This window comes from Oculina patagonica, chromosome 5 (assembly GCF_052425735.1).
Source record: "Oculina patagonica isolate OP01 chromosome 5, crgOcupat, whole genome shotgun sequence".
Classification (NCBI taxonomy): domain Eukaryota; kingdom Metazoa; phylum Cnidaria; class Anthozoa; order Scleractinia; family Oculinidae; genus Oculina; species Oculina patagonica.
Window position 1 is genome coordinate 9808359 of NC_135762.1, and position 17202 is coordinate 9825560.

Here is a 17202-nt window from a genome sequence, read left to right on the forward strand (position 1 = left end):
GTCGTCATTCACGTCCGGTTACATTTCGAAACACCACTTACACGCATATTAGAATTATGTTAGCTGGGCAAGCTCCCGTAAGTGGCCATCTATCCCCTGCGCCTCTAGTGGCCGCTTACGAGAACCATTCTGGTAAGCGGCCAGCTCCAGTTGCGGACACTTTTTTCGCGTCCCGAGGGTGTCCGCTTACGAGAGCTTCGACTGTATTTGTTAAATCATTCGTTAAATCACAACTATGTAATTGAAAAAAAAAAACAAAAAAAAAACAGATTACTGATAAAAGATGAATTTATTAAATAGAACCGTACATATGCGTGACAAAAAGGGTGTCGGTAAAACGCCGACTCGGGGTCGGGGTCAATTTTTTATTTTTTTTTTTCAAAAAAATTCACTGATTCAGAAAGTCGAATAAAAGCACTTCCTTCACAAATTCGCCACAAATCTTGATCCTAATAAGTTCAAAAGTATAAGAGAAGAATTTCAGTTAAGGTCAGGCGAGAGGTAAAATTTAACTTTTACATATTGTTTAGCGGTAAGATGTTGTTGTCTACTTCTCTGTAATCGAATAAGTTACACCCGCTTTCAATGTTACGTGCAAAGCTATCTTTCTACGTCCATCTTTCCACATCATCTTTCGACAGAATTTTTCGACGTGCTGTTTGAAATGAGCCAATCAAAACCGATGGATACCCTTGTTGGTGACTAGCTACAAGGTCATAAGGTCATGCTGGTGGGCTGTGATTGGCGGATTTCGATCCGTAGTTGTTTTAACAAACCGCTATGCGACTATGCACCAAACACTGAAAGCGGCTGTAATACTTCCTCGTCAGCATAAGCTCAATTTTAGCCGTTCTTTGCTCATTTTGCATTTTGTTTATCAACAGAACCACCTTGTGATTTATAAGAACTTAAAAAAACAGATTTTGTTTTAAGAGGCTCTTCGGTTTTCAGTCCCACGGAAACAAATTAGGTATAAACAGAGAATTCAAGAAGTCGTGTAGACCTTGTCTCGCAACTATTCTAAATTTTTGTAGAAAAATTTGGTGGGCAAGAACTGTTTCAGGTGTTAGTTAAATTGTATATGTTTTTGAGTAATAAAAATTAAAGCTGCCTTTCATATCAAAAGAAGTATTATCAAAGAAGTAGAGCGGTTTGTTTCGACAGAGAAACTGGCACGTCGGACAGTTTGTTGTAACATGTTTCAGTCAGGAAAATTATATTGTGTTTCCGCACTTCAGTCACGCAAATTGAAGAGATGGCTAGATACCTCCACTTATATTTTAAACAATGAGAGAATGTAGAAACTTAAAGATTGCGAGACATACTAATGCGAGCTTCGCTGTCTAAACAAAATAATCCTACTTCCTTATAAATATTTTTTTTGGATACAAAAGGCAGCTTTATTTTAACGATATAAACCTGAATTAATTTTCTCTTGCTACACGAACGTATGACAATTTAATTGTACACAAAACCTATCTAATATGTAATATTTGCCGCACATTTACACATCACAGAGCAAAAAGAACTTTAAAATGTTCTCTCCGGTTTCAATGCCACTGCGAGCCGAATGTGACTTATACTCATTGAGCCTACATGTAATGCGAAAGAAATAATACGAGGTATAACCAAAAAGATCAGACGTTAATCTCATTTTTACAAACTTGTCACTGACAAGCCGCTACATACGAGAGAAAAGGACAAAGATCACAACAGAAATAATGTGAAGAGGGCACGTGACTGATTTGTTTCGTCCGCCAGTCTACAATAAAAGATTAATCTTTCTGAATATACGCACCCCAATCGCAAGAGAGAGAGAATACAACCGATTGAGATTCTAGTAAATTTGAACTAACTTTTGCGGCCAAAATATTTAATAACGTCGAATTTAGGGTGCAATCTAGAAATCAGTAGTCTGTACACGTAATTACATGAAGAATCAAAGGCTCTATGAGCAAAGTCGTGAATGTGGTATATTATAAACTGATAGCCCAGAATTAGCCAAAATAAATTTTAAATGTCTGCTGACAAACAACATTTTTTGTAATTGTCTATGAAATCTGTTAACATATGTCACAGTTGAGTCATGTTTAAAATTCTAGCTGGTAAGTGATAAATAACCCCATATTCTAACTGAAAACTAACCATCCAGTAGTCCATCGAGGCCTTCTAGCTAAGCAGCTAAGAAGTGAAGATTATTTCAGAGCTTAAAATAATTAATGCTGAGAGAGACACGTATAGTGGTAACAAGATATGAGGTACCTTAAGATGCTGCGAAGCTGGTAATGGAAAGAAGCTAAGGATTTTTTTCCACCAAACTGTTTCACATTTGCTAAAGGGTTCTTTAATTAATAACCAGGTAGCTCAGCCATTTTATACAGGACAGTGGTATTATTCGACATACATTTTTCTCTGTTAAAGAATGGCAGACACTGTGACAGAAGGCAAATAATTAAAAGAAACTAACAGATGCCTCATACATGTGACTTCTAAGAATTGAAATTGGCAGGAAACAGTAAAGCCAACATAATTTATTATCAATTTAGAGGCGTGATACATGTAACAAATGAAAACTGCTGCTTATTTCCTTTTCTGGTATCTTTACTTGCAACCAAAAAGTTTACTTTACCCCTTTACATGCCACGAAAATCATCAATGCATTTTAATCAGCCTTATTAATTCATTTTTAAATAATCTCTATACATTGCCAGCCATCCTGCAAAGATCTGGTGGCCATGTTGGATTAAAGGATCTGAACCTTAAAGCTTGTTTATCTTTTACTCTTTGTTTTCAGCAGTCAATAACAATAACTCCAAATATTTTATTTTTCAAGCTGTACAGTCTGCTAAAAGTCAATTTATAGAGAGCAGTATTCACTGTTTGTGAAAAATATATGAGAGTAAATTTGAAATAAAATTCTTTTTCTGATCATGTGTTTCATACAACGTTACGGCAGGAGGATGTTCATTCCAGCCCACACCTCTTGACAGCCTAGCCCCATGCAGAGTTCAGTGATGTGTTGTATTGCAGGATATTGTTTTGGCAAATCTATAAATTAATTCAAAATTCTACGTGCCTTGTTAAAATAAATCTGTAGGACAACACGTACAACAAACCATCTAAGTGTAAGCAATTTGTTATTTATCAGCATGGCATGCAACCAGGTTCCTTTTTGGCTGAGATAAGGGGGGGGGGGGGGGAGGCATAGGACATGTACAGAAATCGACCTTAAGGTTACTATTGTTATATTAGTGGCTATTACATTTTAGCGCTTTTAGTGAGTTGGGCGAAAATCGCTTAATTTAGTACTTGCTAAAATTTGTCTTGGTCAAATTTCAAGTACCCCGGTACCTCCCCGGTACCCCCTTCCCACCCTAATGGAACACAAAAATGGATACTGGTAACTTTGTTCTTTTAGGCAATGCAATTTATATTCATTCAATGTCAAGATATGGTAGTCTTTTTCTTTTACTGAACATTTATTTTCTTCTTAGCCATATATTAATCACCAGCCAGTAAAAGCTGGTTTACACGATATATTTACTATTTTTTGAAGTTTTTGGAAAATCCCTATATAGTCGCTAAATCTTGCTCAGAAAAAATCGTTAAAATTAATAGCTGCTAACAATAGTACTCTCTCAGTATTTCTTTGAATGTCTACCCCATAGCACTCAGTGGATGTTGACAAAGCAAAAAATTACCTGAGTGCAATGATACACCCCTGGAGAACTACAATTACCACAGTTGAACTAATATGTCCCTTTTTTGACAGACCATGTGTATGAAGAAAAAATAATTGTAAGGGTTTGATGCATAATACTGTGTTTACAAATGTAGTTTTGCCTTCAAAAGCAGAGCAAATTTATCATTCACATAACATGATAAGGCTTGCTACCTAATGAGCTACGAATGCCAGAGGAAATTTTGATTTAACTTTAAGTCATGAGATAGATGTACTTGGGAACTTCGTTAACGAGAGTGTGACAACGAATATAAAATATTACGAGATACAAAAACTTGACGAACGTGCAAATGAATGATCGACCGAAAGACAAAGCAAGCCAACTATAGATATCTCTAATTGTTTCCAAACGCATCAGTTTAATCTTGCTGAGTGAGACTAATTTGTAGCGGAAAATACTGCCTTATTTAGGGTGATTTATTACTTACCCACTATTTGATTGCATTTCAATGGAAGATATATATGTTATTTGCCGGCTGGGAGGTCCGTATAGTGAAAAACTGTGACCGAGGTCTTGAAAATGCTGCCCGAGGCCGCAGGCCGAGGGCAGCATTTTCAAGGCCGAGGTCACAGTTTTTCACTATACGGACCGACCCTAAGCCGGTAAATAACTTATTTATTTTTTTCCTACTTTAATGTGTTTGATTAAAAAACACCTAAAAAACCTACAAAGATTTTCTTGCCAAATGTGTTTGTATTTATATACGCGCGCATCCAATGTTGGGTCGATCGCCATAAGCTACGGCAAGAGTAAATAATGATCTGTTTGCTATAAGAGCTTACTGCCAAACAAAATAAATTCACTAAAATGAACAGTACTCAAGGAAAATTTCATCTGAAATAATAGAAAAGCACAATGTAGAACAGAGCAATCAGCGAGTTGCGAAACACTTTTAACTCCATTTCGGCTTGTGAGTTCTTTAGTTAATTCTGTTAATTAAACTTACTTTTCGGACTGGAAAGCACTTAGCTATTTACATTTGTATTTAACGAGTCAAAAACCTCTGTGTTGATTTCCACAGTATTCTGTTTTGACAAAAAGTTTGCGAAAGTGAAACTGAATGAAGCTGAAATGTGTAGTTTGGTCGCCTGCACAGTGACGGCACAATATTGCGAGAATTAATTTGACTGTTTTTTAATAAAGCATCTCATTTTCTTGAATGGCGATAAGCAGTATTCGGTTTTGGAGAAAAGTAGCAGAGAAGCAAGGTGTTTGAAAGGATAAATCGAGTCTGTAAACCGGCGACTTGCAGTTAACCGCAATGGCGTGAAAATCAGTGCGAATGCACAAACAACGATCGGCAAACCACGGCCATAAAACTATAACTTCATTTTGTCACTATAAAAGAGAATAAATACTCGCCTTTTGGAGAACTTCAAGGCCTTTAATTCCACTGCTAATTTTCCCTTTCAAATTTACAACGGTTGGTGAGCAACTACATCGATTTAAATCATTTTGGAGAGCAAAACTGTCATGGGTTCGTTCGTCTCGCCGCGAAATGAAACTCACGAAAGCGTTACCGTGGCCCGTGGGCAGAGATAGGAGAATCTTGCCCGCGCTAATAACCAATCAGATTGCAGGATTCGTTACCGTGCCCTCTTGGAAAAAAATAAAATTTCATATCCGCGGACTTTCAAAATAAGCTATTGTTCGGCGTGCAAGTTTCTTGCTTCCTTGCATTGGCCATCCTTTCCATTGCATTGTGTGTAAATGTGGATTCGAGCACTGGCCTCACTAGAAAAATTCCTTCCAGAAAGGAAAAAATATTCGTATTCTCCTGATGTACATCCATAAGTTTGCATTACAACTCGGGAAACCAGCCCTTCACGTTCATCCGCCATTTTGAACTTAATTTAAACTTAATATAAAATTGCCAGGTTACCAAGGGAGTTTACACAAATTTAATTGAAGCAGTCCGCTATAAGTCGTTCTTTGCATTCACGACTTAAAAATGAAGCGTAAAAATACATAATTTCATACCGTAAAGCAGCAAGCCGTTTATCATACTGTCTAGTGTTTATGAAAGTTGTAAAATGAACCGCAGATATCTTTAACGTAACAAGTGAGAGTAGGTGAAAATTAACTCGTGAGGAAACCATAGAAGACTAATGTTATCTGAGGCCTACCTTCTGCCTCTGAAGGGCACAAAATCCAATATTGAGGCACCTATATGCTTGTTTACTTTTGTCCATTCAAAGACTTAGGCACTTGATCAAGGCAAAAAACAATGTAGACAATCACAAGAAAAGCAAGTATAACCTTTGTAGCTTAGTATAGAATTTACGTTAGCATTGCTTTTTTCATATGATCATTGTAATGTTGGATGAGACATGTCTTACTGCTAAATTCCTCCTGACAAATCCAACAGATGAGGCTTTCAACTTGGCTTGAATTTTCTTCAGTCAATGATGACAACGTGCGGGACTTTCTGCCACAGTGTGTTGCAGTTGTTTCCTGAAGGTTTCTTTCTTTTTTGAGGCACTTACCATACTGCTTCCGTTTTAAGGCCTTTTCTCTCCCGTGTAACTTTTCATGAGTCTTGCAATTTGATGAATGTTTAAAGCACTTATTACAATGCTTGCATGAGTACGGCTTTAATCCTGAATGTTTTCGTTCATGACTCTTGCAATTTGATAAATCACTAAAGCACTTATTACAATGCTTGCATGTATATGGCTTTACTCCTGTATGCCTTCGTTCGTGACTCTTACACCCTGATGATTGGCTAAAGCTTTTGCTGCAGTACTTGCACGAGTACGGCTTTACTCCTGTATGTGTTCGTTCATGTTTGAATGAATGTTTAAAGCACTTATTACAATGCTTGCATGAGTACGGCTTTAATCCTGAATGTTTTCGTTCATGACTCTTGCAATTTGATAAATCACTAAAGCACTTATTACAATGCTTGCATGTATATGGCTTTACTCCTGTATGCCTTCGTTCGTGACTCTTACACCCTGATGATTGGCTAAAGCTTTTGCTGCAGTACTTGCACGAGTACGGCTTTACTCCTGTATGTGTTCGTTCATGTGTCTTGCAGCTCCATGACTAGCTAAAGCTCTTCTTGCAATACTTGCATGTATACGGCTTCTCTCCTGTATGCATTCTTTCGTGTCTTTTACAGGATGATGAACCGCTAAAGCACTTTTTGCAATGCTTGCATGTATACGGCTTTTCTCCTGTGTGTGCTCGTTCATGTCTCTTGCAGTGCGATGAGCTGATAAAGCACTTCTGACAATGCTTGCAAGTATATGCCTTCTCTCCTGTATGTGTTCGTTCATGTTCCTTGCAGTTTGATGAGTAATGAAAGCATTTGTTGCAATACTTACACACGTATGGCTTTACTCCTGTATGTATTCGTTCATGCATCATGCAATGTGCTAATTGGCTAAAGCATTTTTTGCAATGCTTACACTCATATGGCTTCACTCCTGTATGTGTTCTTTCATGCACCTTGCAACTTGATGATCGACTAAAGCACTTCTTACAATATTTACATGTATACAGCGTCATTCCACTGTGTGGTTTTTCACGGTGCTTGTAAACTGCCATTTCTCCTTCCACTTCATGTTGAATAGGACTTCCTTCATCGCTAGCAGATGCGTTACAGTAGACATCCTTACGAGGCATCTTATTGGTAGTTCAGTAACACTTGCTGTCAAGATTTGTGGGTATTCTAAGGAATGGTTATGGAAATAAGGGTTAGTAGTCAGTAGCCAGCACTGCAATGTTAAGAGTCTCACAACTGCCCCGCTCCTAACACACTAAAAACCCTGTGAAGCCTGTATCCATGGAAATACAGGGGAGATGAGGAGACCTCGCACAGAGACCCTTTATCACAAAAATGTCTTTGCTAAAGTTTCCTTCATTAACTTATAAAGAAACTGGCGTGAAACTGTCTCTTCAACCAGAGACTTGTCGGGTTCTCATTAATATTCTTAAGCAATTTGAATGAATGAATGAATAAATGAACGAACTTTATTTAAATGTCATAGTATATAACTGTATATGCTAATTAAGACACAAAAATAATTTTAAAATTATAAAATTAATTTAAATTTCCTGTGGCATGTGCAGTGCTGGGCAACCAAAATCTATCGAAGAAAACTCTGTTTATGTTCTCTTTTAATTCCCTCCTTAAACAAGCACCCCCCCCCCCCCTCCCTCTGGACGCCCGTCTCTATTACGTCATCTGCCACCCACCAGTAGAAGGTACATCACAAAAAGCAAACAAACAGAAAAAACAACAATATTTTACCTTAGCACCACATTTACTTTTTACTATATCACCCTAACATATATATATGCTTTGAAACAGGTCCCCCTCCCCCGCTCTCCACAAAACACATTAGAAATGTACTGCTTATCACATTTATATGCACCTTCACTTATATATGCTTTGAAACAGGTCCTGCTCCCCCCAACTCTATAAAGCCCCATCCCAAAACAAAAAAGATTAGAAATATACTGCTTATTGCTTTTATATGAACCCTAACTTATATACGCTTTGAAACAGGTTCCGCTATCCCTTCTCTATAAAGCCCCCCCCCCCCCCCACCACCACAAAACAATTAGAAATATACTGGTTATTGCTTTTATATGCACCCTAATTTATATATGCCTTGAAACAGGTCCCCCCACCTCAATAAAGCTCCCCCCATCACGAAAGACATAAGAAATATACTGGTTATTGCTTTTACATGTGCTTTGAAACAGGTCCCCCCCCCCCCCCTCTCCACAAAAGCATTAGAAATATACCGCTTATTTCTTTTATATGCACCCTAACTTATATTTGCTTTGAAACAGGTTCACTCCACAAAAGACATAAGAAATATACCGCTTATTGCTTGTACATTGTATATAAACTCTTTCTTATATATGGTTTGAAACAGGTCCCCCTCTCTATTTAGCAGCATACCCTTGAATAAACTTGAAAAAAATAACATTAGATCCAGGAGCTAAATGTAAAGTTAATGGTTAATGGTTGAACTCTTGTAATACAGTGTAGGTTCCACAAACAATGTTAAAACACTCACTAAGAGCAATTATGGAGACTCAAATATTTCAATAATGACCATTATTATAGTCAAGTAAGCACTTTAAGTTAAGACTTAATAGGTTTTATTACTTGCAGCTTAAGTGGCTTAGAAGATCACAAGACAAGCATGAGTTCGTCTCTGTCTTTGAATTGTGTAATAGTATAGGTGGAAAACTACAGGTTTCTCTTTGTTTTCTGAAAAGATTTGTTTTTAAAATAAAAGATGAGTAATAAACACCTTTATCTCATGCCTTTAAGAATACAGCCAATCAGTAGCCTAGAAAAGCCGTTCCATATCCTGCAGTATTCCACAGAGTTTCTGCCAAATTCCAGCAGTGAGCACCATTTTTCCATTTGGTTCAAACTAGATCTCACAAGAACTTTTCAAATGTAAACAAAGAACCAAATATTTTCTCACCATCTGCAGGCCACTGATTGAGCAGAATAATACAAAGGGAATCTGACCAATCAGGAGGCAGTATTCAGAGAGCTGTTTGGAACTCGCCTGGTAAGACTTCTACCCCAGGGGCACCTCCAACTTTTCTATGCAGTATTTTTTTCGTGAAGTTTTGTGTTTCCCTCACCCCCACAAACTGCCCCTGGGTCTCGGAGGATGTCTCGAATCTTTGGAAAAACCCTGTTATAGAGACAAAAAGCGTTCTGGAAAGGTCAAGGCATTTGCCATACAGTTACGGAAACAGCTTTTGTTTGGAAAACCTCTGTCACCTTGATGCAAGACAATTACCTTGAAACAAATATTCATGATGACTTATTACTACCTGAACAACATCGAAGACATCCAAAGACTACTGATGATTTCCAGAGTTCATCCGAAGACATTTGGAGTTGAACCTAATGCTCCCGAAGATCTTCAGATGTTCTTCAAAAGACTTAGGATGGATTTTGAAGACTACCCGAAGTAGTCGGAAGGAGAAATGTGACGTGCCAAAGTTTATTGTTCCGAATGGTCATGGTTCATAGAATGGAAATGTTCGCTATTTGTTGAGTATACTATAAATACAAAATAGAACGACTTTGAGTACAATTTGTTATTTACATAATAAGTACTTGGGATGCTATGGAAGTTCTCAAATTGCACTTCCCACAATTGGCATGTTCAATTTTGAGAACTTTCAAAACATCAGTAGCATCTATTAATTACAAATTGTACTCAAGTTTGTGCAATTTCCTGTACAAATATTACATTCAATACAATGGTAAAGTGTTACGATTTCTAAAATTGATTGTTTGCTCCTATCAATGTACAAAGTTATTCAGAACAATAAGGAATGTAACCATTTGAATAATTAACAATCATTGGCGAGATTGAGCAAAATATTGTGATTTGTCAGTGTCGAGCAGATTGAGGCAAATGATTGATCTGTGAAACACTGACAAACAATCATAAGTGTTTTATCATTTGATCACTGAATTTGTTTTGCACAAGTAACTTGGAGAACTGCTTTGAACCACAATTTTTTGTTGAATTAATGGAGACGAAAGCATAACTTCGTTGATACAAGCAGGTCTTTATTCCAATTCTTTTTCTTTTGGATATTGCCAAAATACTATAACAGGAATTTCCGTTGCCTTCTTTGTTTATTGGGCTTAGTGGACAAATCCAGCTGCTCTTCTACATCTCTGGAAAACGAACTGCCATTTTTCGCAGATTTGGACACAACTTTGCATGAGCAGAATAACATTTGCGCAAAAATCACTGTCAGACACTAATGCGCATGAGCAGGCCATTATTTGTAGGCTGAGCACTCAGCCATTGAAAAGAAAGAAAAAATGTATCAAATGATAAATTTGATAACAAGATCCACATGCACAATATCTGGAAGGAAAAATTACATTTCACGGATTTATTTTCAATATTTTTGGACAAACAGACTGCAGCCATATTCAGTAACAAAGTCTGATTTTTTTAGATTTAAGGTGTTCTATTGTGCATCCTTTCTCCGCAACGAATCGAATAAGCCCCATCATTTGTTACACTTCCACCCTTATGGGATCACTACCTTATCGTGGTAGGGTGGTTTGCGTGTCCCAGCAACCCGGAGAGCTATGCCGGCTGGAGTCTTGTACTCCTGGTAGGGCCACCCATGCCGGACAGGTCGAAGGGTAGGGGCCTGACAAAAAGTGATCCCCTGGTCCTCCAGGTTGGGGGTTCGGCACAGGGCTAACAACCCTGTCCTGTAGAAAATGATTATGTTACGGAAACAGCAACAGAGGATACAACCACAACTGATTGCCATGGCCTTTCAGAGTCACCTCGAATGACACGGATGAATGGCAGTGGTGAAATCCGCAAGGAAGCCGCTGACAGGATTATGAAAGTCCTAGGCACAAAGACTAAGACCAGAATAGGTTTTTGGAATGTGCGAACCCTGTATCAAACGGGAAAACTGGCACAAGTAACAGCTGAAATGAGGCGCTATTGCTTACATATTCTAGGAGTTAGTGAGAGCAGGTGGACAGGTTCTGGAATAGTGAAAACATCAACAGGAGAAACTGTGCTGTATGCTGGCAGAGATGACAACCAACACCATGAGGGAGTTGCCATCATACTCAAGAAAGGAATGGAAAAGTACCTCTTAGAGTGGAAACCAATCAACAGCAGACTTATGACAGCTAGAATGAAGGGAAAGCATGTTAACCTGTCCCTTGTCCAATGTTATGCACCAACGAATGACAGCGATGACACCACAAAAGACAGCTTCTATGCACAACTGCAAGCAGAACTGGAGAAACTACCGCGCCATGACATGCTGGTTATAATGGGTGACCTTAATGCAAAGGTGGGAAGTGATAATTCGAGCTATGACAGAGCAATGGGAAAGGAAGGCTGTGGTACTATGAATGAAAATGGAGAACGTCTTGCCGAACTGTGTGCAGCATACAACCTAGTCATTGGAGGAACAATCTTTCCACACCGTGATATTCACAAGCTTACATGGTGCTCTCCTAACGGTAGAGATAGGAACCAGATTGATCACTTGATGATTAATGGCACATGGCGACGCTCACTTCTAGATGTTAAGGTGAGAAGAGGAGCAGATGTTGGCAGTGACCATCACCTTGTCACGGCGTATGTTAAGCTGAAGCTAAGAAGCACTGGTCGCAAGCCACCATGCAATCAGCGCTTCAACATAGACAACTTGAAAGAGCAATCAGTGAGAAATGCTTTCATCACTCAGCTCAGAAATCGATTCCAATCCTTGGCGGATCTGTCTGATGAGCCCGAACCTGAACCTGAACCTGATGAGGTCAACAATATATGGAAGCAAGTGTCATTCACTTTCACAGAGAGCAGCAATGCATGTTTAGGTTTTAAGAAGGCTGTAAAGAAAAAAAAGTGGATAAAGCCAGCAACCTTAAGAGCCATCGAGGACAGACGAAAACTGAAGAAGAAACTATTTGACACCAAATCAGAAAGGTTGCAAGAGCGCTACAAAACCCAGTACAGAGAGGCTGACCGATGTGTTAAGAGAATGGCCAGAGCTGATAAACGCGCATATATTGATGAGCTTGCTAGCCAGGCAGAAAATGCAGCCAACAGAGGACAGCAGGGAAAGGTTTACAAAATCACAAAACTGGTATGCGGCAAGTATGGGGGCAGAAAGCTGGCCCCTGTCAAGGACGTACAGGGTAGGCTGCTTACCACCGAAAGAGATCAGGAAGTTCGTTGGGCAGAGCACTTTAAGGATGTCCTCAACAGACCCCCACCCACAGTTGAAGCTGACATTCAAGAGGCTGAGACCGACCTGGATGTGAACATAGACCCTCCAAACACGCAGGAAATCATTGCAGCCATAAAAACCTTAAAAAACAACAAAGCTCCTGGCCGAGACAAACTGAATGCAGAGCTTTTCAAAGCTGACCCTGAACTTTCAGCAAGGATTCTACAGCCCCTGTTTACTGCAGTGTGGGAGCAGGAGAAGGTGCCAGATGACTGGACCAAAGGTACCATCATAAAGATCCACAAGAAAGGTCCACTTAGTGACTGAAATAACTGGCGTGGCGTCACCCTCCTGTCCACTCCAAGTAAAATCCTGGCAAAGATTATCATCCAACGAATCTCGAGTGCAGTAGACCAGCAGCTCAGGCAAGAACAGGCTGGATTCCGCAGGGGTAGGGGTTGTACAGATCAACTATTCGCACTACGCAACATCATCGAGCAGTGCACCGAGTGGCAGAGACAGCTGTACATAACCTTTGTAGATTTCCAAAAGGCTTTCGACAGTATACACAGAGACAGCTTGTGGCGCATACTTCGAGCCTATGGTGTTCCCCAGAAGATTGTCCAACTTATCAAGAGCTTCTATGCAGCCTTCACTTGTAGCGTAGAGAACAGTGATATCAGTTTTGAGGTGAAGTCAGGCGTAAGACAGGGTTGCGTGATGTCTGCATTGCTATTCAACTTAGTTATCGATTGGGTAATGCGTCGTACTACGGAAGACCATCCCAGGGGCATCAGGTGGACCCTCTTCTCCACCTTAGAGGATCTAGATTTTGCGGATGATTTAGCTCTGCTTTCTCATACCCATAGCCACATGCAAGAGAAGACCAGCCTTTTAAGCAAATACGCTCACCAGGTGGGACTGAACATCAGCCTCACCAAAACTGAGGTCATGACCCTAAACAACTCTAACCCTCAACCCGTCAAGGTGAATGGAAAAGACCTCCCAATGACCCAGCAGTTTAAATATCTGGGCAGCATTGTCAGGCAAGATGGTGGTGCAGGCATAGATATCCAGAGCCGGCTGAACAAAGCCAGAAACACCTTCAGGATGCTGAGCAATGTGTGGCGGTCGTCACAGTTCGGTACACATACCAAGCTCAAGATCTATCAAAGCTGTGTCCTGTCTACCCTTTTGTATGGGTCAGAATGTTGGCGAATGTTAGAAAGTGATCTAGAGAAGCTGTCAACCTTCCATACCAAAAGTCTGCGAAAAATACTTCGCATCTTCTGGCCTCAAACAATTTCCAACAAGGATCTACTTTTGCGGTGCAAACAGGAGGACATGGGTACTATTATTATGCAACGGCGCTGGAGGTGGATTGGCCATGTCATCCGAAAGGAAAACGAATCCATCACAAAGACAGCACTATACTGGACACCCGAAGGAAAGCGCAAGCGTGGCAGGCCCAAGAATACATGGCGACGTACAGTAGAGACAGAATTGAGAGGCTTAAACCAAAGCTGGAACACTATCCAACAGCTGGCCAAAGACAGACAGCAGTGGAGGACCTTTGTTGCTGCCCTACGTGCCAGTGGGCACAATGGGCAGTGAGTGAGTGAGTGATTTGTTACACTTCTGACGTGAGAAATCCATAATCTCACAGTGGTGAAAGTTTTAGAAAATATAAATCGATGCAAGAAGATATTTTGCGCGAACGTCCTCGTTAAAGGTAACAAAAGCCGTTATTCCAAGCCCACTGTTCTTAATTAGTGAGACGTGCATCCACCTCCTTGTCTTTTAAAGCTGAGTTTGTTATAAAGAAAGCGTTCTAACATCTCTCACCTTTATAAAACAGCGACAACGTGTTCGACCATGTAACACTGTCCTGACTCACTGCTGACTGACCGGTGGTTATTTCAAGCTTAGCCCTGTATTTGTATAAAATGAGACGAGTATATGTAATCCTGCATTCTACAGCTTAGCCAGAGGTGAAAACGGCATTGAAATAGACTCTCTTACCTTTATAAAACAGCGAAAATGTCTTCGACAATAAATCACATGTAAGCCGCCATTAGTGTGTTTACACTGGAGCCCATTCTCCGCAGTCCGGTAACCACAGTAACGGTGGCCAGGAACGGTGGAACGTCGGAGCGCGGCAACGCCGGAACACCCAACGAGTCAGTGGCACACACCGGATCATTTCGGTGGATATCTGTTCGGAAGACCTGCTATTCCCTCAGATTTTCTGAGAGAGGTGCAGTATTGCGTATTATCATTATATCAGGACTAATAATCAATTATGATATATCACGTTTTTTTTTTATATGTTTCTTCTAAGCTATTATCATGATATATCTTTGGTGATATAAGGGGTTGATTTTTTGATATTCCGCAATGGGGTTTTCTCTGATTATAAAGATATGTTATCATGATATTATCAGAATACTTAAATAAGTAACTATTTCTCTTTTTCCAGTGATACAGTGATTTATCATGATATTATCAGAATATATAATTAAGTGGTTTTTCTTCTCCTCCCAGTGATAGAGTGATAAATCATGATATTATCAGAATATTTAATTAAGTAGTATTTCTTCTCCTCCCAGTGATATAGTGATAAATCATGATATTATCAGAATATTTAATTAAGTAGTATTTCTTCTACTCCCAGTGATAGAGTGATAAATCATGATATTATCAGAATATTTAATTAACTAACTTTATTTCTCCTCCCAGTGATATAGTGATAAATCATGATATTATCAGAATATTTAATTAGGTAGTATTTCTTCTCCTCCCAGTGATATAGTGATAAATCATGATATTATCAGAATATTTAATTAAGTAGTATTTCTTCTACTCCCAGTGATATAGTGATAAATCATGATATTATCAGAATATTTAATTAAGTGGTTTTTCTTCTCCTCCCAGTGAGGAGTGATAAATCATGATATTATCAGAATATTTAATTAAGTGGTTTTTCTTCTCCTCTCAGTGATAGAGTGATAAATCATGATATTATCAGAATATTTAATTAACTAACTTTATTTCTCCTCCCAGTGATATAGTGATAAATCATGATATTATCAGAATATTTAATTAAGTAGTATTTCGTCTCCTCCCAGTGATATAGTGATAAATCATGATATTATCAGAATATTTAATGAAGTAGTATTTCTTCTCCTCCTAGTGAAAGAGTGATAAATCATGATATTATCAGAATACTTAATTAACTAACTTTACTTCTCCTCCCAGTGATAGAGTGATAAATCATGATATTATCAGAATATTTAATTAACTAACTTTATTTCTCCTCCCAGTGATATAGTGATAAATCATGATATTATCAGAATATTTAATTAAGTAGTATTTCGTCTCCTCCCAGTGATATAGTGATAAATCATGATATTATCAGAATATTTAATGAGGTAGTATTTCTTCTCCTCCCAGTGATAGAGTGATTTATCATGATATTATCAGAATATTTAATGAAGTAGTATTTCTTCTCCTCCTAGTGAAAGAGTGATAAATCATGATATTATCAGAATACTTAATTAACTAACTTTACTTCTCCTCCCAGTGATAGAGTGATTTATCATGATATTATCAGAATATTTAATTAACTAACTTTTCTTCTCCTCTCAGTGATAAAATGATAAATCATGATTTTATCAGAATACTGCACTTACCTTAAACCCTAACCCTAACCCTAACCTAACCTAACCTAGCCTAGCCTAGCCTAACCTAACCTAACCTAACCTAACCTAACCTAACCTAACCTAACCGTAACCTAACCTAACCTAACCCTATTCCTAACCCTAACCTAACCTAACCCTAACCTTAACCCTAACCTCCCTAACCTAACCCTAACCCTTACTCAAACGCTAACCCTGAATAACATTGCCTCTGAACTCTAACCCTAATTTTAAACGATAACTTACATTAACCCCAGACAATCCCAATACGTAAATCTTACCCGCATCTTACTAAATACGTATTTGAAAGTTGCAAGAAAAATGACGCAGTACAAACTAAATATTTTCTGGTTTGTGAATGACAGTCATTAAAAGGCCAAAGAGTGAGTTAAAAAAGCCAAAATCGGGTGTTACGAAAGTTAATCTTGCCGTGTCTAAAAGGAGTAAATAGCAATGTGATTATGTAGTTTTGTGGACAATTTTGATATTATCACGATATATCATAATATCATTGTGTCTGTTATTGCTTGAGTGAGATTTGAAAATGATAGTGATACATGATATGATTCTAACTTGATAGTGATACCTTGATAATGATAATTTAAAAATTTGATAACAAAAAGTATTCTAGCAACTATCATGTAAATACGATATGATAATGATATTTTTGATATTTAAAACGGAAAAATATTTTTTGATATTATCATGCAGTTATCACCGAAATATCACTGAGATATCAAAATATCAGTTATCAAACTAATGATATTCTATCATGAGATTTTGATAAACCGCAATCCTGCACCTTAGTGGATTTTCTTTAGTGAAATGTCAGCTCGAACGTTTGTAACATGGGAAATAAAAAAATGTTGGTTTTGGAGAGGTAAACTGAAACGTTGTTTTGTTTATAGAAAAGCGCTAGCTGCGATTTTCGGAAAGGTAACAACAGCTCGCAAATTCGGGAAACTAGCTTTTTTCCATAAAATTTTCTGCCACTTAAATATTCAGCTAGAAAATACGAAAAGACTTAACTGTGTTAGTTA

At 38.4% G+C, this 17202-nt stretch overlaps 2 protein-coding genes and 1 pseudogene across 4 annotated transcripts in view; all 3 read right to left on the reverse strand.

Moving 5' to 3' along the window:
- LOC144655397 (uncharacterized) overlaps positions 1-14548 on the reverse strand; it is a 111894-nt gene extending 97346 nt beyond the window's left edge. The window contains exons 1-2 of one of the 2 annotated variants that reach the window (XM_078515652.1): positions 14487-14548; positions 14310-14395 (exon numbers count right to left, since the gene is read on the reverse strand). The gene's annotated coding sequence lies outside the window, so the exon portion shown is untranslated. The remainder of the gene's footprint in view (positions 1-14309; positions 14396-14486) is intronic. The other variant, XM_078515653.1, reaches the window with a different exon arrangement.
- The window catches only part of LOC144655393 (uncharacterized), a 200824-nt gene that overhangs the window by 70840 nt on the left and 112782 nt on the right, over positions 1-17202 (reverse strand). The window lies entirely within an intron of this gene.
- LOC144655389 (uncharacterized) overlaps positions 5697-17202 on the reverse strand; it is a 170230-nt pseudogene continuing 158724 nt past the window's right edge. The window contains exons 3-4 of the transcript XR_013571083.1: positions 9561-9792; positions 5697-7419 (exon numbers count right to left, since the gene is read on the reverse strand). The product of XR_013571083.1 is annotated as an uncharacterized LOC144655389 (transcript). The remainder of the gene's footprint in view (positions 7420-9560; positions 9793-17202) is intronic.